This window comes from Crocuta crocuta, unplaced genomic scaffold (assembly GCF_008692635.1).
Source record: "Crocuta crocuta isolate KB4526 unplaced genomic scaffold, BGI_CrCroc_1.0 scaffold230, whole genome shotgun sequence".
NCBI classification, from domain to species: Eukaryota; Metazoa; Chordata; class Mammalia; order Carnivora; family Hyaenidae; genus Crocuta; species Crocuta crocuta.
The window spans coordinates 55,605-77,364 of NW_027527393.1; the positions used below are offsets into that span (position 1 = coordinate 55,605).

At 37.5% G+C, this 21,760-nt stretch overlaps 1 protein-coding gene across 4 annotated transcripts in view; it reads left to right on the forward strand.

The window, feature by feature from the left end:
* Nucleotides 1-3,006: 3,006 nt before the first annotated feature.
* Nucleotides 3,007-21,760, forward strand: part of PKIB (cAMP-dependent protein kinase inhibitor beta) — a 113,165-nt gene continuing 94,411 nt past the window's right edge. For 3 of the 4 annotated variants that reach the window (XM_077752670.1, XM_077752677.1, XM_077752672.1), the window contains exon 1: nucleotides 3,007-3,108. The gene's annotated coding sequence lies outside the window, so the exon portion shown is untranslated. Of the gene's footprint in view, nucleotides 3,109-16,055; nucleotides 16,129-21,760 lie in introns of those variants that run through there. The other variant, XM_077752687.1, reaches the window with a different exon arrangement.

Here is a 21,760-nt window from a genome sequence, read left to right on the forward strand (position 1 = left end):
TTGTCCCCAAGGACAGATAGTCACTCCTAGGGATGTAAAGTCTCTCTGGACAATTTCAATCTTCTGGTTTCATATGTATTAAATTTCATGGTTGGAAAGCTTTAGAAACATTGATAAGCTTCACATTATCATAGATATCCTGGTTTTCCAAACACCTGAAAAGCTATCAGTTGCCACTGTCATCCAGACTGGCTATTCCTTTGGCTTCAGCTAACCTCATTGTAGTAGACTGAATGGTAGTCTACAAAAAGATTTGTCTAGGTCCTACCCCCAGTACTTGTGGATGTAATCTTATGTGGAAAAAAGGTCTCTGAAGATGTAACTAAGATCAGGAGCTCCAGATGGGATTATCCTGGTTTAACTGGGTGAAGTATTTTATAAGAGAAAAATGCTAACAACAGAGGAGAAAAACAAAGAATATTCTTGAAGGTAGAGGTAGAGATTGGAGTTAGGCAGCTACAAGGTAAGGAGCACCAGTGATTACCTATAGCCACAAAGATCTAAGGAGGCTAAAAAGGGTTCACCCCTAGGGTCTTCAAAGGGAGTGCTGCCCTGCCAACACCTTGATTTTGAACTTTGGCTTCCAGAACCATGAGAAAAAAATATTCTGCTGGTTCAAGGTATGTTATAGCAGCCCTAGGACACTAATATCCTAGCCTCTGGAAACATGGAGTGGTCTGATGGGGACTCACGTCTCAGCTGGCCTGGCCCTGAAGAGGGCCTCTTGCTTCCTGGGTATGTACCTTCTGCCCCAACTCTGAATAGTTATCCACTCAGCTCCACATCATTCCACCACATTCATGGAAATCTCTGGCATCTGACTCACTCCTTATCTATATCATGGCTTCTCACAACTGTTGGTGTCTTCAGTATCCATGTGAAAGGTCTTTTCAGTACCTTAGTCTCTAACTTCTTGATCTTCATTCTGTGTCAGCCAACCTTACTCATTTTTCTTCCATAAACCATGTCATCACTACTACTAGAGCTTTCAAGAAAACTATCTCACCTTGGCTATAGCTTATTTTCCTCTCCCTCATTTGATTTATATCCCTAGCTCCTTAACATCTTTTTATCTCCTTTTTTTATGTTTCTACCTATTCTCCTATTTAGTATTACATTAATCTCATGGCTCTGTCCTTCAACTACTCTCTTAGTAATGGCAGCCAAGTTTTCTTCTTATCTTTCCATCAGATCATTTGGCAAAGCCCCAAAGTTGATTAAACTTTCTGCATTTAGATTCATATATTTTATAAAAATTCACACAACTTTGTCCAACTACTACTACTAGTAACACCAGTTCCTGGACTCAAAAGTACTTCTTTGGACTAATGGTCAGGTTCTCTCTCCCAGTCTTAGCAACAGTTACTGCAAACCTTTAGGCTGTTTACCTGATGGCATCATCTCTCTTACTTTCCTGTGAGAGACTATCAAAAATATTCAATCAACTTTAAGTAGACAAAAGCACTCAATAGAGTTTTCTTAAGTCATTATTTTCTCTTAATTGAAGGAAGTAAAATTACATTTTTCATTTAAAAACTGCTTTTAAGCACTTGGTTTGTGCTTTTCTAGCTAGTGAGGATATAGTGTTTACAGAACATGCATTCAAGTGGTTCTGATTATTTCAAATACGTAATTTAAAAGTATATGAGTAAGGACTAATGATATTATCAAATTTAACCCAAAATACAAGGTTAACAAAACAAATTTTGTGAGTATAAGGAATACAGTTGCAGAATCATAAAAATCCAACCATCATGGTGTAACTCATATATCTAAATATTTTAGTATCATTCTCTATTATAGGCTATCTAAAATGAATAGGACTTAGAATAATTTGCCTTAATAATATTTATAATATATTTGATACACAAATATACTTGATAATGTCAAATAATAAGCTTTGAAGTTACACAAAAATATAAATCTCAATCCCTTATTAATATTTGAACAACCACACAAGTAACAATGTTCTTAGAAAATAAGACATACAGGTCAGAATTTAGAAAAATCACAAGCTTTAGTAACAGAGTTTAAATTTTAAAAAGTTGATCAACCTCAAAGGCAGAAAGACCTAAGCTCAAAAACTGATCTGCAGTCTTCTTAGCTATTTCACTTTATTCAAACCTTATCTAACTTCGCTGGACCTTGGTTTCTTAAATGAAAATAGTGATGATTATTACTACATTGTGAGGATAAGAATATTAAATAACTTAAAGGGCCTGATTGTAGCACCATTAGTAGATATTTTAAATCAAATATTTGCCTGATCGTATTTTTGTATCTCACATAGCTTTTGCGTAAAAAGGAAATTTAGACATAGTCAGTAGTGAAGTGGCAGGTATCATAGGTCTTGGTTAGGAAGCCAGAGCAGAATGACAATGAGAATATTGGTACTAAGATTTTGGCGATCTCAGGACTTTAATGAGGACAAACCAGAGAACTGTATCTTAGTTTTTTCAGCAGTATTGTCATCCATTTAATATGGCTTTTAAAGGACGCAATGAAACCTTAATAAGGACCTCATTTTTCCTTGTGAGAACCTGAAAACGAAACTGGATATGGCATTGTTATCTATTTTTCTTTGCCTAAAAGTTGTCGGCATTGCAAGTTGCTTCCCAATCTGTTAAAATAATCCGCTAATAAACCCGAAGACCCAGATTCCGGGTGCAGCTAAGAAAACTATGCACATTCCTACCTTCTCCAAACAGCCACGAGTAGTTCAAGACGCAACTTTAAGGACACTTGGAGAATACACCCCCAGGAGGACACGATGGGTCGGACCGACAAGTTGTAGCTTCTGGGAACTGGGAGAGTGGCGAAATTCCTGAACTCACATCAAACGAATTCTTAACAGAACCTGAACAGTCATCCAGGGGAACTGAGAGTGGTGGGCGGGGAGGACAGTGGTTCTGTGACGATCTCAGCAGTCGTCTGTTAACACGCTTGCAGGAGAGTCCTGCGTCGGGCACCAACCGGGAGCCACTGTCGCTCTTCCTCTCGAGCCTCANGCCGGAGCCCGCGTCGCAGCTCTCGGTCACCGGGAGGCTGGGCGAGCCCGCGCGCGAGGACACCTGGCCCAGGCTCGGCGCGGAGCTCTGCGCGCGGCTGGTACGTACCGGGTGGAGGGGTAGCGGGGGTGAGCGTGGCTGGTGCGAGGAACTAGGGAAAGGATTCAGGGAGTCGGGGGAGACTGAGGGAGACGGGGGAGACTGAGGGAGAGAAGACGTGGGAAGTGCAACTTTCCCGTTTTCCGCTCAGTCTGCACAGGCACCGGGGAATTCAAAGCAGGTGCCGGGTGTGCTAGAGCGACCACATCATTAACACGCAAACTGAGGTACCGTTAGGGTGTAAGGGGGCGCTGAGGTCAACAGGCACAGCCAGGGAGATCTGGTCACGTGCCTTTTGCCGAGTCTCCCCTGAAGGTGGTCTTCAGTGACCTCCTGTCCTGAGTTGTTGAGCCCTTAGCCCCTCTCGCCCACAGTGCCACGTCGTTTTCCTTGGGCTGCGCGTTCCGAGCCCCAGGCAGCTGCTGGCGGCCCCCGGATCAGCAGAGACGCGAGTTCTAACCGGCTCTGCCAGCGCCAGGCTCTGTGGCTTCGGTCAACTCACCTCACCTCACTAGTCTCCGTTCATTCTTGGACAAAATCCGGGACTGATGAGACCGCATGATTCTGAGGCTTCCCCGAGCCTGGGACTTCTGCCCGGGAGGGACCCGGGTATAATATGTTCGCAGGGGCTTAGGAGATGGAGGACGTGGGTCCTGCTTGCTGCTGCTGTAATCGCTTGGGGAAGCACCTGAAAGTATCTTCTGGGGGAGATGGCCCATCTGCCGCTGCCGGCTCCCTGCAGAGTAAGGCAGAGACAGACCGGCCTGTCCCGTATTGGTAGAACTCATCCCAGGGAGCGCAACTGAACTCGGTTCCTTTGGAAAGCGCTTAGCATGAGCTGCGTGGGCGGGAGACCACTTAAATATCCACTTAGAAAAAAAAAATCAAAAACTACAAACATTAACGGTTTGGATACTGAAAAAGAATTGGATAAAAATTACTGTGAGCATTGCGTCTCTCTTTATGCACATGTGGATTCAAAATCTGTCTCTCCACTTTATCTCTTCACAAGATGCCTTTCTTCACACCGGCGTTTCTAAACATTAAAAAAAAAAGTCCTTCTGGGATTTAATATTAAGAAAGCTCAGAATTTGGGTAGTTAAAATGAGATCTGATGGCCATAAAGCTCACAGAAAGTACTACTGGGGTGGATTCTGGATCGAGGTTGGTTAGGCCAACATTTTGAAAAGCTTTTTGGTTCCTACTGATACGATCCATACTGGAATGTCTCTCTGCTGATACTACCGCAAAAAAGTTCATTTTCTAGGAAGATGTTTTGGAAGATAAAGTGATTTAATTTTGAAGCAACGTATGATTTTTTGGGTGGAAAAGGTCTTTAGTAATTGACTTTAGTCTTTGCCACATCTTTCTACAACAAAATATCGAAGGCTAATGGGATACCTTATGCAAGAAATTTTAAAATGTGTCACATTTCATTGTGTTAAACAATTCTCCTCTTTAGTCAATTTTAGACTAGAAATTTAGATTTTTAGAAATTTATCCCTTTCATTGATTTTTAAGAAAAAAAATCACCAAGTTGTGAAAACATTACCAGAACTCAGTTTTTAGAACACTTTCACTACCCCAAACAGATCCCTCATGTCCATTTATGGTTAATCTCTGTTTTCACTCCCAATCACTAATCTCTTTACAGTTTCTATAGATTTGCCTTTTCTGGACATTTTTTATAAATGGAATCATACAATATGTCATCTTTTGTTTATGGCTTCTTTCACTTAGCATAATGTTTTTGAGGTTCATCTATGTTGTAGCATGTATCAGTATGTCACCTCTCCTTTTTAGTGAAAGGACATTTGGGTTGTTTCCTGTTTGAGGCTATTATGAATCAGGATGCTAAGGACTATTTCATGAAAGTGTTAGTGTGTACATATATTTTCATTTCTCATGGGTAGTCATCAGTGGAATTGCTGAGTTGTATGATAAACTTATGTCTAACTTTTAAAGAGCATTATAGACTGATTTTTAGATAGAAGTTATATATTTACAAAATGTAGAAAATTCTGGAGAAATAAATGTTTCTTTCTGGATCAATATGATTTGATATACATACATATATATATATATATGTAGAGAGAAGGTTGGGATAGGAAACACTTTGCTTCCTCTCAAATTTAGAGCTCAAATAATTTTGAAAAAAGGTATTATTTCTCAGAAATAAAATATTTTTAAATACAATATTTTTGGTAACAGTTTTAGATTCAAAGTAAAATTGAAAGGAAGGTACAGAGATTTCCCATATACCCAGGAACCACCCCCCCCCCGACATGCATAGCCTCCTCCATTATTAAAATTGTCCACAGGAGTGGTACATTTATTACAATGGCTATACCTACACTGACACTTGTAATCGTTTAAAGTCCATCGTTTACCTTAAGATTCACTCTTGTACATTCTATGCACATTGTTTGGGCAATGACAGGCATTCATCATTACAATATCATACATAGTCTTTTCATTGCCCTCAAAATCCTCTGTTCTCCATCTATTCATACCTTTCCTCAATTTCTTTTTTTTTTAATGCTTAATGAGAGTAAATCAGGCTTAATCAAGACTAAATTTCCTTCTATGTCCATTGAAAATGGAAAGAAAGAAATTTGAAAATTATGTTTTAAAATGTTGATGAGACTTAGACCTTAATGGCCTGATAATAAATTCAATGGTGTTCCATTCCTCCGATACAAGATTTTAATTGAATTAAAAAACAATTTTTCTGAATATAAAAGCTCTAAAATCCTATGATAAAATAAGCTTCCTTAACCATGATGGCACATAATTCTTTTAAATAATAATTAAACATATTCTATTCTTAGACGTGGATCTCTAAGGCCCATGATTGCATATTTGTGATGTGTATAAAAAAAACCACATATTGAGGATAAATCTAGAGCTCCTGTATTCCTATTCTAAAACTTGCCATTAGTACAATGCTTTTCTGAATCTTACTGGTCTCAGAAATTTTTATGTTGATATGCTCTATGTACTTTTTAGAAGTCATTATCAGTTGGTAACATTACATAAAAAGAACTCCAGGTTAATAATCTGAATGTACCAAAAGTAGTTATTATCTTTTTTTCTATTGGATATACAACTGATTTTGAGAACTCAAGTAGTCTACTCTTCACTGAAGTGAGATATACTCTTTATCCCAGTTCTCAATGGCAAAAGCAGTTTTATGCCCAGGTATGGCTTTATAAATTTTTTTAATGTTTTATTTATTTCTGAGAGAGAGACAGAGAGAACGAACATGATCAGGGGAGGGTCAGAGAGAGAGGGAGACACAAATCTGAAGCAGGCTCCAGGCTCTGAGCTAGCTGTCAGCACAGAGCCCGACGCGGGGCTTGAACCCATGAACCATGAGATCATGACCTGAGCCGAAGTCGGATACTTAACCAACTGAGCCACCCAGGCGCCCTCCCCTCCTTTTTTTAAATTTTTAATGATGGCTTTATTAAACAGAGTGGATTTGTGTCCTCCAGACACTCCTACTTCTAAAATGTGATGGTGTGCAAGAGTTGGGTATTTAGTTGCAAAAGAAGTTTAGAGCCATCTAAGGATAAAATAATTTGGATTTGTTATACTGTTATACCGTATTCCTGAACAGGAAGAGGTAATCTCACCTGGAATCCTGGATCAGTTAGAATAGGATTTCTCAGACTGGAAAGAGTGTCAAGGAAATGGAGACACTTTGAGATTACATAGTTAGGAGCCAAGAAAGATTGAACTTGTTTGCAGCAATTATAGGCAAAATAAATGGAGCTAATTTTTTCTTCTAACTCTTAAATTCTCCCTGCCCATAGCCCTACTTCCTGCTAAGCCCTAAAATCTACGATGTTGATGAAAAAGAATATCTACTTGGGAATATGGAAATCACCATGGTTAATTCTAAGACTTTCATTTTTGGGATGAAATAAAGGGGAAACTGAAGTCCAGTGTGATAGTTTCAGGAATAAAACCATGGAAGGCAGGGAAGAGTTAAGCAGTCTTCCCAAGCATGCGTCCACTTATTGACTATAAAATTTTTTATTTCTAGACTAATCTTTATGGGCTGGGCTAATATGTCTCAGAAAAAAACAATATTTTTAAAAATCAGTGTGTGTGTGCGTGCACGCACATGCACGTATATAACTAAGAATGGCTTACAACTCATGTAATTATATTAGTTTATTATGCTTGTTTATTTTAAAGCTGAGAATAAGTACTTCTCTCGTAGAGTCTCTGGAACCAATGTACACTATTAAATTTCAAAACACTGAAATAAGCCCCTCTTGTCTGGTTTTCCCAAAGAAGCCTTGAAATCTAATAAATAGCTAGATTGTAGATATGATGAATTTCCCACATTCTAAAGCTTTATAAAGAATCCACAAAGCCAAAAGAAGTTATAAAGTCCAGAGCTTCCACAGAAACCACTCGCCTCTTAGTTCCTACTTCCCTGAAGGAGAGCTTTCATAATTGTGTGCATTGCAGTAAAGAAGCAGTAAAAAAAATAATAAAAGCAACTCTACTTCTAATATGCCATGATTGTATGTATGTATTTATACATACTCTCGTAACTCTGACAAGGTTGGATTTGAGGGAGGTTGGACAGACTCATGTAGTAGCCCCAGAAAGAGATGCTAAAGAGTAAGTTGGGGATTTGGGATGACGAATTAAAGATGAACAAGAGAATATGAAGTCTAGAAATATTAGAAGCTGAAGATGATCGGGTTTGACAAGTGAGATATGAAGTTAGCGAGAGGTGGGAGTAAAGAGTGCTTTTCAGAGTCTTGGCTTGAGGTTTGAGGCAATATAAGAATGAGGGCAGATTTGGCAGATTTACTGGGTTGGATAATGTCTCCTCAAAATTCATGTACTTCTTGGATTTTCAGTATGTAAGCTTATTTAGAAAGTGGGTCATTGCAGTTGTAATTAGTTAATATTGAGCAGGGTGGGCCCCTAACCCAATACAACTACTATCCTTATAAGAAAAAAAAGACACATAGACAAAGACAAACATATGACAATGGAGGCAGAGACTGGAGTTATGCAGATGCAAGGGATTCCAAGATTTGCTAGCAACCACCAGAAGCTAGGAGAGAGCCATAGAATGCATTCTCTTTCTGAGTCCCCAAGAAAGAACCAACCATACTGACACCTTGATTTTGGATTGCTGGCCTCCCAAACTGTGTGGGAGGAAATTTATGTTGTTTTAAGGCACTTGGTTTGTGGCAATTTGTTATAGCAGCCCTAGAAAACTAATATGGTGGGTATGGGAGAAGTTGATGAGTAAAAGAAGAATCAGAGATGAAGACATCCAAGAGGCTATTTTTTACAAGCTCAGAAGACATACATTTTTAACAAGCTCAGGAAGCATACAGGAAGTAACTATAATGATGCAACTTTTATGGCAAGCACGTAGAATGAGAAGGGAAGTGGGAGAAAATGGAAGCTGAGGAAGTGAATTCTCCAGAGAGTCCATAAAAGAGATGGTGGAAAGGGAATTGTTATAGCAACAAGGGTATGTAGAGCATCAAAATGTGTGGCGTGATCAGTAGGTCATGGTCATGAGATGACCTCATAGAAAAAGGGCTGAAAGGACTTTTTTTATTTGGCGAGTAGAAAGTCAGAGTAATAGCTTTATGATTGGGAGGTGGAAGCCAGATTTTATTGGGTAAAAAATGGAAAGTTAAGGAATGGGATCAGCCAGTGTTGAGTGCTTATCCTAGGATTGTAGCCAAAAGATGGAAGGAAAAGGTGGGTGGGTAGTGGGGGTCAGGACATAGGGTCAAATTAATTTTTAGTTAATGTTTCAAGGAAAGGCCTTGGTTCTCTCTATAGATGCCATGAAGAGGTGATTACTGTAGGAGAGGCCGAAGGCACAGTAAAGATAGTTCATGGAGCTGATTTCCAAAGGAGGAAATGGGATTAGGGCAAAAGGAGAGGACTTCAACAGTTAATCTATTTTTCAATATATAACAGAGGTTTGAAATTTTTCAAAGGGACCATAGTTATTTTTTCTTCACGTAGAAATGATCATACATGTTAAGGGAATGGAAATTTATTATTTACTGAACAACATACCAGGCCCAGACTAGGTGCTTTCAAATATTAACATTTACTCTCCAAACTGTGGAATTGTTCTTATGGTTCTATTTTCTAAATAACTAGCTGAAGAGAATATCTCTTCAAAGTCATTTAATGGAAAGTCTTTGAAATCAAAAGCCAGGTTTGACTGGAGTCTAAATTCACAGCTTACCATTCTAACTCAAAATACTCAGCTCATTCACTCATATTGGACATTGTCTTTTTAAAACACATTTATTTATTCATTAATATATTTATTCATTTTTTCATCCACTTAAATTAGCCACCTGTTAGGGTTTTTTTAATATTTTAAATGTTTTTTATTTATTTTTGAGAGAGAGAGACAGCATGAGCAGGGGAGAGTCAGAGAGAGAGGGAGACACAGAATCCGAAACAGGCTCCAGGCTCTGAGCTGTCAGCACAGAGCCTGACGTGGGGCCCGAACCCACGAACCGTGAGATCATGACCTGAGCTGAAGTCGGATGCTTAACCGACTGAGCCACCCAGGCGCCCCCCCACCTGTTAGTTTTTTAATGTTGTTATTTTATTTTATTTATTTTATTTTTATTTGTTTATTTTTTGTTGTTGTTTTAATCTAAGCTCAATACCCAATGTGGGACTTGAACTCCTGACCCCGAGTTCAAGGGTGTTGCTCCACTGACTGAGTCAGCTAGGTACCCCTCAACTGGACATTCTTAACAGTCACTGCTGAGCATGACACATGTCCTGTGCTCATTCTCAGTATTAGTTGTTAAGATGGCTACAAAAAAAGCAATGTGTTCACTTGGGCAGTGCATCCACTGTATCCTGACACAGTCAAAGTCCTATACCCACTGAACTAGATTTGGTTTGAACCAGGTCATTTGGGGTTTTCCATTCATTTGTACCACATGGATTTGACAGTGCAGAAATGGGACCAGTGCACAACAGGGAGGGTGTAATTTTTATTTGTTTGCCTCAAGGAGAAGTGTGAGCACGTTTTCAGGGGAAGTGAGCATATTTTCCTCACAGGGTAGATCTGGGTCATCTCCTTGAGATGTCTGTGGAATTTTATATTAATAAAAATATTAAGCTTCAAGTAAAATCCAGCATAGGTTGTTCCAGTTCTGAGGAGTCCATGTTTTTGGTTCTAGTTTGAATGATTTGAAAGGACAAATAAACCTTTCCAATTTAAATGCAAAATGGGGAGAAACAAAGAACATTTTTACTCATAGATGTTTATTTTTACCAACCCTTTAAATAAAGTATCTTAATTTATCCTAATTTGTTGAAAACTTTTTATATTGCTTATCAATAATTATTATTAGTCTTAATAGTCAAAACGTTCAGTTCTTTGTTGTTTTATGTCAACGTGATCCACTTGAAATGTGGATTAATGAAATAAAAATTTTGTATAACAGCAATTTAGGTTTTATCTGAAAACATCTCAAATTATCTTACAAAAATATTGTTAAAGGTTTACTTTCTCAACTTCTTTCAAACATTTTTTATCATAAAGCCATCACAAAATTAAGAACATTTAAAGACTTTTTAAGGTTAATTTTAATATTCAATACTATTTTCCAATTTTTGTACATTTGTAAGGTTATATTTTTATATTGATGTAATGATGGTGTATAGTTTATATTCTATTGCAAATTTTTAAAAAACTAGCATTTTTCTTTCATATGTAAAGTAACCCATAAAATAGTTTTTGGTTAGATAAACTTTCAGATCTTAAGGGTATGAAACAGAGAACTTTCCATTTTATCAAAAGAGTACATTCTAATTTTGCTGCACCCTGTGGTAATCTTTGATTTGAGAAATGAGAAAACAAATGAAAAACAGACCCAATCCATTAAAATACATTGCTTTAAATATTGGCAACATTCAAATGTAGAATTCAGATTTTTCAAGAACAATATGTGCCTGATATTGTAAATTCTTCATGAAGAACCACAGATCCTTACTCAAACTTATCTTTTTTGATCTTTTTTGTCAACTCTCCCTTGTTACATTGTAATGAGTTGGTCTACATTTTATTTCCAGAGCAGGTAATATTTGCCATTTAAAATACCACTACAGTGTGGAGGTTCTTCAAAAAATTAACAATAGAACTCCCCTATGACCCAGCAATAGCACTGCTAAGAATTTACCCAAGGGATACAGGAGTGCTGATACATAGGGGCACATGGACCCCAATGTTCATAGCAGCACTCTCAACAATAGCCAATTCATGGAAAGAGCCTAAGTGTCCATCAACGGACGAATGGATCAAGAAGATGTGGTTTATCTATACAATGGAATACTACATTGCAATGAGGAAGAATGAAATCTGGCCATGTGTAGCAACATGGATGGAACTTGAGTGTGTTATGCTGAGCGAAATAAGTCAGGCAGAGAAGGACAGATACCATATGTTTGCATGTATAGATGGATTAGGAGGAACTTAAAGGAGGACCATGGGGGAGGAGAAAGGGAAAAATAGTTGGGGAGAGGGAGGAAGGCAAACCATGAGAGATTCTTGAATGCTGAGAACAAACTGAGGTCTGATAGGGGCTGGGGAGAGGGGAAGGAGGGTGATGGGCATGGAGGAGGGCACTTGTTGGGATGAGCACTGGTATTATATGGAAATCAGCTTGACAATAAACTATTTGAGAAAAAAAGTAAAATACCACTAAGTTTTAAACTTTAAAACTTTTGAAGTGTTTCTGAGATAATTTACATTGCAGTGAAAATCAAGAAGTTTCAGAATTATATGAAGAAGAAAATAGGCTCTACCTATATTTCTACCATTAATTATAAAATTATTTGCATATTTGGAGTTTTAAAAAAATTGAGGGGTGCCTGGATGGATCAGTTGGTTAATTGTCTGACTTTTGATTTTGGCTCAGGTCATGATCCCAGGGTTGTGGGGTCAAGTCCTGAGAACCCTGTGTCAGGCTCTGTGCTCAGCACAAATTAAGATTCTCCCTCCCTCCCTCCCTCATTCTCTCTCTCTCTCAAAGAAAAATAACAATAAAATAAATAATTTTAGGGACTGGGTGGAAAGATACATTGGAACTGTGGTGAATAATTTTAATTTTTTTAATGTTTATTTATGTTTGGGAGAGAGAGAGACAGAATCTGAAGTAAGCTTCAGGCTCTGAGCTGTCAACACAGAGCCCAACTCGGGGCTCAAACCCAAGGACCAAGGGAGCATGACCTGAGCTGAAGTCGGACATTTACCTGACTAAGACAGCCAGTCGTCCCTGTAGTGAAGAATTCTAAATGCTGGCATGAAGACTTTGGACTTAAATTTGTAGCTAATTTGCATTCTTGAAAGTTTTTAAGTAGGAAGTCATATAATCAGTGCAGTACTCTATGAATCAAAAATTATTTTGACAGGATTAATTAGATGTGGATAAATATAAAGGTGGGAAACCAGATAGAGAAAAAATGGTTATTAATAGAATTGGTTTAAAATTTTTTGGCTTATGGTAATTCAATATGAAGTGGCATTGTGAAGTGGTTATCAAACAAAAATAGTATATTTTTAAGTTGTATTAATAGCAGTGTCTTATCCAGAACCACAGAAATGATGGCCCAACTCTGTTATGCATGGTCAAATTTTCTTCCTCTTTTCCAAAAAAATTCCCAGAAATCTAGGGTATAACTCAAGTGCTCCATAGAAAAGTGCAAAGTTTCAATGAAATTTCATATTCATCTTACAAGTAACTATGAATTTTGCTTTCTACTTTTTATTTTAACAACTTTTTTAAGAAGTTTATTTATTTTGAGTAGAGCACATGTGCAAGTAGGGGTGGGGCAGAGAGAGGGAGACAGGAAAGCAGACTGCACTGACAGAGCATGCAGGGCTTGAACTCACGAAGGGTGAAATGACTGGTTCTGTAGTCCGAAACAACTGAGTCATCCAGGTGCCCTTGCATTCTAATTTATAATGTGTTTCTTTTGTTTTAATATATAAATATTCTTTAATATATATACTATCAAGAAAGACTGCTTTAATACTTAAAACTTTTCATATGGTTGTGAGTACCTTCTGGCATACAGTCAAATACTTCCCAAGCATAAAGGTTTCCTAGCTGAAGGAGCACACAGCCTTAGCAGTATATGGAACCCACAAGCTCTTTTTTTTTTCTTTTAACATTTATTCATTTTTGAGAGACAGATAAGGGTGTGAGTGGAGGAGGGTCAGAGAGAGAGGGAGACACAGAATCCAAATCAGGCTCCAGTCTCTGAGCTGTCAGCACAGAGCCCAAAGTGGGGCTCAAACCCACGAGCAGTGAGGTCATGACCTGAGCTGAAGTCGGACACTTAAGTGACTGAGCCTCCCAACCACCCTCACCACAAGCTCTTACTAGACTAAGAATCTAGTCTAGTCGAATCTAGACTAGCATCTAGTCTAGTCTAATCTAGTCTAATATCTAGGCCAGACTAAAGAATCTCTGAGTTTAACATAGATAGGCTCACAATTCAGATTTCCATTGATTAGAGTTTGTATTGCCTGGATTAACCTAAACAATCATATTACTGCTAATTCAAAGTATTTGGTAATATTTTTGCATAAACATATCGGCACACTTATTATAAAAAAAATCATAAAAGCATTGTTATATTAAAAAATGGAGGCCTGTGTTTGGAGTTCCTGAGGTGGTGAGGTACCGTTGAGCAGCTTTGAGATATTATACACTTCGTTGCAACATTTGTGGGCTTTTGTGTTTTGTTTGGTCATGTTCCTATTTTTTAAATTAGTGCTTTGAGGGAGACAGATGTTGAATAAATAAAGTTTTGCAAATTATTATTTAGGAAATTTTAAAATTAAAATATTGTTATCTTGCTTTTTTAGCCTTTAGTTATTTAGTTTCTTTTATACTCTTTTTTCTATTTTACTTACACCAAGATTTCTTCAAAAACTCTTTTTTAAATGTTTGTTTATTTATTTTTGACAGACAGAGAGAGAGAGAGAGAGCGCACACAAGTAGGGGAGGAGCAGAGAGAGAGGGGAGACACAGAATCTGAAGCAGGCTCCAGGCTCTGATGTGTCAGCACAGAGCCTAACACAGAGCTTGAACCCACAAACTGTGAGATCATGACCTGAGTCGAAGTTGGACACTTAACCAACTGAGCCACCTAGGCGCCCCCAAAAGCTCTTCTAAGAGTCGCTAAACTGAATGGGAACTTATTTTCCCTAAGACCAGCTCCAGACTAGCTTTTAGTGATTTGGTTACCAGGCCATGTAGCTCCCTTGAGTTTCATATTACTATAATTATAACAAAAGGGGCACAGGTAACATGGTTGTTTTAGCCATAATACTGGATTGGTTGTATCACGGCAGAGATATCTGCTTATTTGCACTGAATAATTCATCATAGTTTACAGAGAACACCAGCCCCAAAGTCAGGAGATTAGTTTTTATTTTATTTTTTAGTAAATCGTTTTGCTACCCATCCCTGTTTAATTAAGAGGTTAAAAGTGTCCAATCCTCATGTATTTTACAATTTTGCCTAGGAGCATTATTTTGTAATTGTTATAAATGATAGTATAAACACCTCCTTAATGCTAGGAATATGCCAGGCACTGAGGAAACCAGTTGAACAGAATAAGGTTCTAGCCCTTGAACAACATGGGGTTAATGTTGAGTAGGTAAATAAGTGTAAAACTGTGTGACTAATGCCATTACAGCAGGATGAATCAGCTCAGAGGTGGTTATAAGTAATTCTAAAATCAGGGACAGTTTCTCAGAGGAGGTGGTGTTATCACTAAATCTTGACAGATAACCAATAGTTTGCCAGGCAAAGGGGAATGTGTCCTAGAAAGAGGAAAGAGGCCTAAAGTGTGTAGTGTGTTTAGGGAGCTACAATTAAATCACATAGTGGACCCAACAGGTGTGGCTGGAAGTTTGATGGGAAGTAGCTTGAGAAGTGCCTTCCGTATGCTAAATAGCTCAGACTTGACTGATGGTTTTAAAGTAGTGGAGTACCAGAATCTTGTTTGTACTGTGGTATACTGGCTGCAAGACCATGACTCTCAGGTACCTGCCTCTTCCTCTACAACAGAGAGGTAGAGGACGGGGGGAAGATGGGGCAAGGCTGTACTCTTGTTCTGATGTGTGAGCAAGTTTTTAGATTGGTTGATTGAGCCGTTGCCTTTGTCCCAAGAGGTAGGTCAGATATAAAGGGAAAAATATGACTAATTTAGATTTGTTGACTCTAAAACCGATACATTGAAACTGAATATGTAAATGTAGGTTTAACTCTTGATAAGAATTGAAGGTCTTTCCTAGATATTGCTATATTAAATAAAGTTCTGTGCTAAAATATTTCAGGAATAGACATAAAGTTCTTATGTTTTCCCCTTTTTTGGGGGTTCTGTTAAAAGACAATATCTAAATAGCAAAGTCCTTTGAAATACCAAAGCTTTGAAAGTCACATTTTAAATCTGATTGAAAAAAGAATGACCTCCTTTGTGTGTGTGTGTGTGTGTGTGTGTGTGTGTGCTTTTTAAAATAGACTTTTTTTTAACCACAGATTCTGGCTCTGATGCATTAGTTTTCTGTCATCTTCTCTAAAGATCCAAGGATAGAGTTTAAATTAAGGATACATTCAAGAGTACCCTTCAAGGTAGGACCTAGCTCTGCTCTGATTTCTATTTAGCAACGGTTGGAGAGCATTCTGAGAAATGTGTATAGATTATGTAATTAGTCACTTAGGGCCCCTGGCCTCCTGTTAACCTGGCCCTCTTGAGAAGCAGTACACTGGGAGCAGCTGGGGGAGACTATGTGCTGTTGCCTAGCAGTCCCAGAGGAGCAGTCATAAGGGGCTGTTGCTGAGCAACCAAGGGGCCATGGTGGCGCATCATCCCCCATGGGGTGTTATGGTAGTGGGTCTGCCCCCATGGATGAAGCAGTACAGTTTCACAGGGGGCCAAGCCTCCCTCTGAGGCACAAGGGTTGTTAGCAGTAAGTATTTGACCTTAGAATCAAAGATGATAACTTATGTTCTATGACCATGCAAGCAATTTGTGGAATTATTGATGTAAATTTAATTAAACATGAAGTGGGAGCAAGTCAGGTAGCTATCGCAGCTAAAATTCTCATTCAACTACGTTCATTCCAGTTTCTTTCTCTTTCAGGCTTAGTTTGCAAGGTAAGGTTTCTGGGTAATGAATGGAAAGTAATTTTTCTTTATGCCTCATGGAATATGTAACTTTCCCTATTAACTTTATTTAACCAAAGAAAATATTTACATTTGAGAAAACTCAGCAAGTTAATTCTGGTCTGGTCAAGTCAGAAGATAATTTCTCCAGGCCCACATCTTATTTTGTTTTTAATATTTGACATGGTCCATAAATGACTCTTCAGGAGAGTCGATAAAATGTCAAGACTAATCAGCTTTCGTAGGAAGGCTGAGTTTTGCTTTTAGGATTGAAAGTTGCCTGTGTTAAGCAATGGCTTCTCCTTAAGATCCAGTCACATTATTTTAAAGGCCAAAATTGAACTCTTTCAATATCTTGGAATAACACACAGTTGCATCAGAGGCTAAAGTGTGAAGCAGAGGAACATGCAGCTATTAGATTTGAGAAATAATTAGAACTGACCAGTGAAAGAGAAGTGATAGGAACCTTATTTCCCTTCCTCTCACTTTGTTTTCATCTAATACTTCTGGCCTTGGACCTTAACTGTTTGCCTGCTGCTGTCAGTACAAAGGGGAAGCTTCTTTGTTGCATTAGGGTCTATATTCTTGGAGGGAACTATATTCTTTAAAAAAACAACAACAACTTAAAAGCATAAAAATTCCTCTCAAGAATTTCACATAGATTTTTGTTTTATACCCATACATACACACTCGCTATTATGTCTAAGCCGTTCAGTTAGAGGACTCCTTGGATATTTATATCAATAGTAATAGAAAATTTAAATGTTTTCTCAGATGCCCTGTTGTTTATACCTGCTTACCATTTAAGAGTGATCATTTTGCTCTTTTTATCATATGCATAATTGGTAGGAGTATTCTACTTATTTTTGTTACATAAAAATGTTAATAAATGTAGGGGCACCTGGGTTGCTCAGTTGGTTAAGCGTCTGACTTCAGCTCAGGTCATGATATTGCAATTTGTGGGTCTGAGCCCCATGTTGGGCTCTGTGCTGACAGTTCAGAGTCGGGAGCCTGCTTTGGATTCTGTGTCTCCTCTCTCTCCCCCTCCCTCGCTCATGCTCTGTCTCTCTGTCTCTCTCAAAAATGAATAAACATTTAAAAATTAAAAAAGAATATTAATAAATCTAAAACATTAAGCACAGAATGTACTGACCTTTGTTCTATGTGGCTTCAATTAAGTACATGTATCATTTAAACCTTGCCATAACTGTATGTGATAGGTACTATTATTAAGGATATTTCACATGTGGGGAAATCTAGGCCTGCCCAGAAAGTTTAAGTAACCAGACCAAATATACACAGTACAGATTTATAATCAGAAAGTATGTCTTTAGAATCTGTGCTCTCGATCACTACAGAATTCTTTAAGTACCATGTTATTTCATGAGGACAGCCCAGTCAGTATTCACAACAGCCTTGTTTTAGGTTTTAATGATATTATGCAAGAGTGTGCAAACTATGAAATCATTTACAGGACTAAGTTTGCTTATTTTATTTTATTCTTTGGGCCTATAGTCCATAGTAGGGAGCTTTTTAAATTTGCTTCTTTACATCCACCCAAATTCTGTGAATGTGAAAAATAAATGCAGCTGGCAGTTAGCATTAAAGTTGTTTCTCTTTGGTATGAGATATGCAGGAATGGGAAGTGTTTAAAAGAAAAATGAGAGGGAATGAATAAGTGAATTATTTTTGAATCAATTCTCCAAAAAATTCGTATTTCCTAGAGGTTTGAAGCAAAACAATAACTATTGTTTAGTCATAAGAGAAAAATAATATAGGGAAAAAGTTACATATACAAGCTAGGTCAGTAGTCGCAAGAATATTGTGAGACATCATGGGGCATAGTGGATTAATCACAGGCTTTAGAGTCAGACAGAGCTGAATTTGAATTCTGTCTCTGTGACTTATTAGCTATGTGACCTTAGGGAGGTATCTCACTATCTCTAAGCGTTGAAAAAAGTCTGCTATGTGGTAGATTAATTGTGATGATTAAATGGAATAAAATGCTAAGTGTCTAGCAAGACTCATGACATAGAACACGTGTTTATTAAATGTTAAAGTCTCTTTGTCTCATCCTCATCTCAGCAGCAGCAATACGGACAGCAAAGTAAAAAAGAGAATTACCCTAAGGACCTGATGAGTCTAGAGAATTTCACAGTGGGATTATGGGGACAAAGTTTGTCAATATTTTTAAGACAAAGTTGGTCAACTTTGCCAAATTCCTATAATAAAAGCAGTTGTACAATGCCGGCATTACATTTTTAATTAGAAAACTTGTTTTTACTTTGCCTATTACAAATGTTTATGGTATTGACTTGAATCTAAGAAGACAGCTGGCTGTTTAACTGTTTATATTAACTGAATGGGAAACATGAATATATCTCTAATTCTTTGTCATTTTCATCAGTTCCTTTTAATTCACTTTTCAGCTACTAAGATTTCATTCAAAATTTCAGATAAAGTAGAAATATGACATTTAGGTTGAATTTTGATTTTGGTCATTTATCAAACTACTTTATCTTATCAGCTACTCTAGCTGCAAGCTTCTGTCTCCTGAAACAGTTTGTGTTTCCTCCGTGGTGTCTACTACATGGTAGACAATACTGTTTTCTTACTGGCTGCATGGATGAAACAGTTTATTTACAATTTTATGTATGTATAGTAGCTACTAAAACTTTTGAAAATATAGTAGTTGTCACGGATTTGGCTGATTGATTGGCTTAAAAACTCTGTTATAGAAATCAAGCATGTATAGTAGGAAAAATAGGAGAGAATAGGTTGAGTTAATGAGAGAGAAACAAGAATAAATAAAAGAATTTGACTAAAATAATATAACCTTATTGTGAAGACTTTTATACATGAATACGTGAGTTTTTTATATTTTCATTAAAGGAGAAATTCATGGTATAAATTCATTTTTTTAGAAATGCATAGAGCAAAAGTGAACATAAAACATTTGTAAATATTTTAAAGTTATGATATATCTTTTGCTCCTGCAAGTAAAGATGTATGAATTTTCCATTCAGTAATCACTAATTGAGCACTTACAGTATGTCATGCTAAGTCTTGTGGATGGATGAATAAAACATTGCCATTCAAGATGTTCACAGGCTACTAAGGAAGATTGTTATACACAAAGCTGCAATACATAACTGCCATGATTAGTGCATCGGAGAGTTATGAACAAAGTGATTTAGTGGCAGGGATTATGATTAGTTGTAAACTGGAGCAGTTCCAAAGAGCTTTACAAAGCAAGCAGCATTTGACTTGGGATCCCTTAAGAATGGCCCAGAGACTGCTAGTTGAGAGCAAAGGATGATGTACATTGTAGGCAGAACAGGGTGGTTTCTATATGACCTATTTGTGCAATTCTTTCGGCATTTGTTGCTAGCCCATTATGACCAACAGGTTCAAACTAGCACATCTTGTTGCATCTTGTGTATTGTCTCATGTATGGAAGGCACTCAGCAAGTATTGATTTTGAACATCTAAATGAATAAACAAACAAACTTCCAGATCCTTCTTAATATGTGACAATAATTTCAAATAAAATAATTATACTTCATTGAGAGTTACTTTATTTACTTGATTGTATCTATGCAACTCAAAGGAAAATTTAGACTTTGTGAACTCTGGTTAACATTCACTTCACCAAATTTTAAGAAAATATAGCTGTGGTCTTTATTCGTATCACTCTGCCCTTCTATTTCTGTATTTAATTTCTACACTTTCTTTGGTTTGTTTAGATGCATGAGTTCAAATATATTCCCCCATCCTTTTTTTTAGTCTAAAATATACACTTCCTTGAATTGAGGCTACAATGCTGTTTATATATGAAATGATATTTGGGTTGATATTTTGTATTTTCTCTTTAGAAGCAAAACAAACTCATCTTGTTATACATATTCCATATTCTCCAGTTAAAACCTACAGCAGAATGATAGAGAATAGACATATATTTCATATCTGAAAGTGTCCAGTAATGTATGGAGTAATTATCTGGGTTTTTCGGAGATTGCATTAACATTTGTGCCACAAATGTTATTTCAGTTACGGTAGTTTTAGCCAAGTAAAATTTGTCACTGTTTGCACCCCTTTTCCTTTTCTTTCCTCTTTAGATTCAGCATGTCTTAGAAATCCAAATATGTTAGAGTATGATTCTTTTGGTATTTCCCCCCCTTTGGAAGCTTAAACAAAACACTTTAGAGCATCAGAGTCCCAAAGGGAAGCTGCAAGACTTAAAAGTGTGATCACAGCTACCTTTTCTAGAATCCCAGTCTGAGTCTAGAGTTAACACACAAGAAGCATATTTTTTATTGTTGCAGTACTTCAGGGGAGGTAATAACCGTGTTGCATATTTGGTATTTTATTGTATGTGATCACCCTTGATTCCCAGAACAGCCTAGAGAGATAAGCAGGATAAATATTTCCATCCCCACTTGATAAACAAGGCTCTGCTATTTACCTAACAAGAAAGGAGATGACTCCTCAAAGTCAACAGGTGATAAATGGATGAGCTGGAACTGGAACTAAGGTCACTGTTTCTGCCCCTTTATTACAATGACCTTGGACTTTCTTATGCTGGATTACTTGTAAGCTATGAGGAAATATGAGAAGCGAAGGGAAAAGAAGAATAATGAAATTATTTGAAAACCACCTTAAAAGATGGTTAGCATAATAGTGTTGGCATTTGAGGGACAAGGCACTTCCTTTGAGAATAATGGTTAAATATTTCCACTATGTATAATTCTTGGGTTTTATACAAATTAAAAGTAGACTTAGTGTCCCAACATGAATGGTGTGTGGAAAATGGACTGGAAGGGGCTGATGCAAACCAGGAAGCCTAGTGAGCAATGTCATAACATCTGTAAGAACTGATGAGGTGGAGGAAGGTGTGGGCATATGGGAATGGAATTGGAAGAGTGAGCTGAGGAACAATCTGAGCCTGAAATTGACAGTTTGGTGGTTTATGAGGAAGAGGGGAGAGAAGAAAACAGCAGACTCTTTCCTGCTCTGAATAACCTTTGTACAGTTAGATAGCACATATAAGCATAGGAATATTGACATTACTCACCCCACACTTTGTAGATAAAGGGACAGGTAATCTCCCTAATATGAAACATGGTGGTCTCATTTAGGACAACTAAGCATTTACCACGTGCTCAAATATGTAGACGGCCCAAATGAAAAGGGGCCTGGTTTCCCAGTGATCAGTTTTAGCCACATCTATCAAGAATATATGTGGAAATGAAAATAACCAATTTGTGTTCTGTATAATTAGTTTTAAAAATGGGAGATTTTGATATGTAAATACTTAAAAGGTATGAACAGGAAAACCAAGCAAGTGGATCAGATGCATATTCACAGCAAATTTTCAAGCTACTTCTCGATGTCAAGGCATTATGTGTGGGCTGAATTTTACTGAGTTTGTTTTCT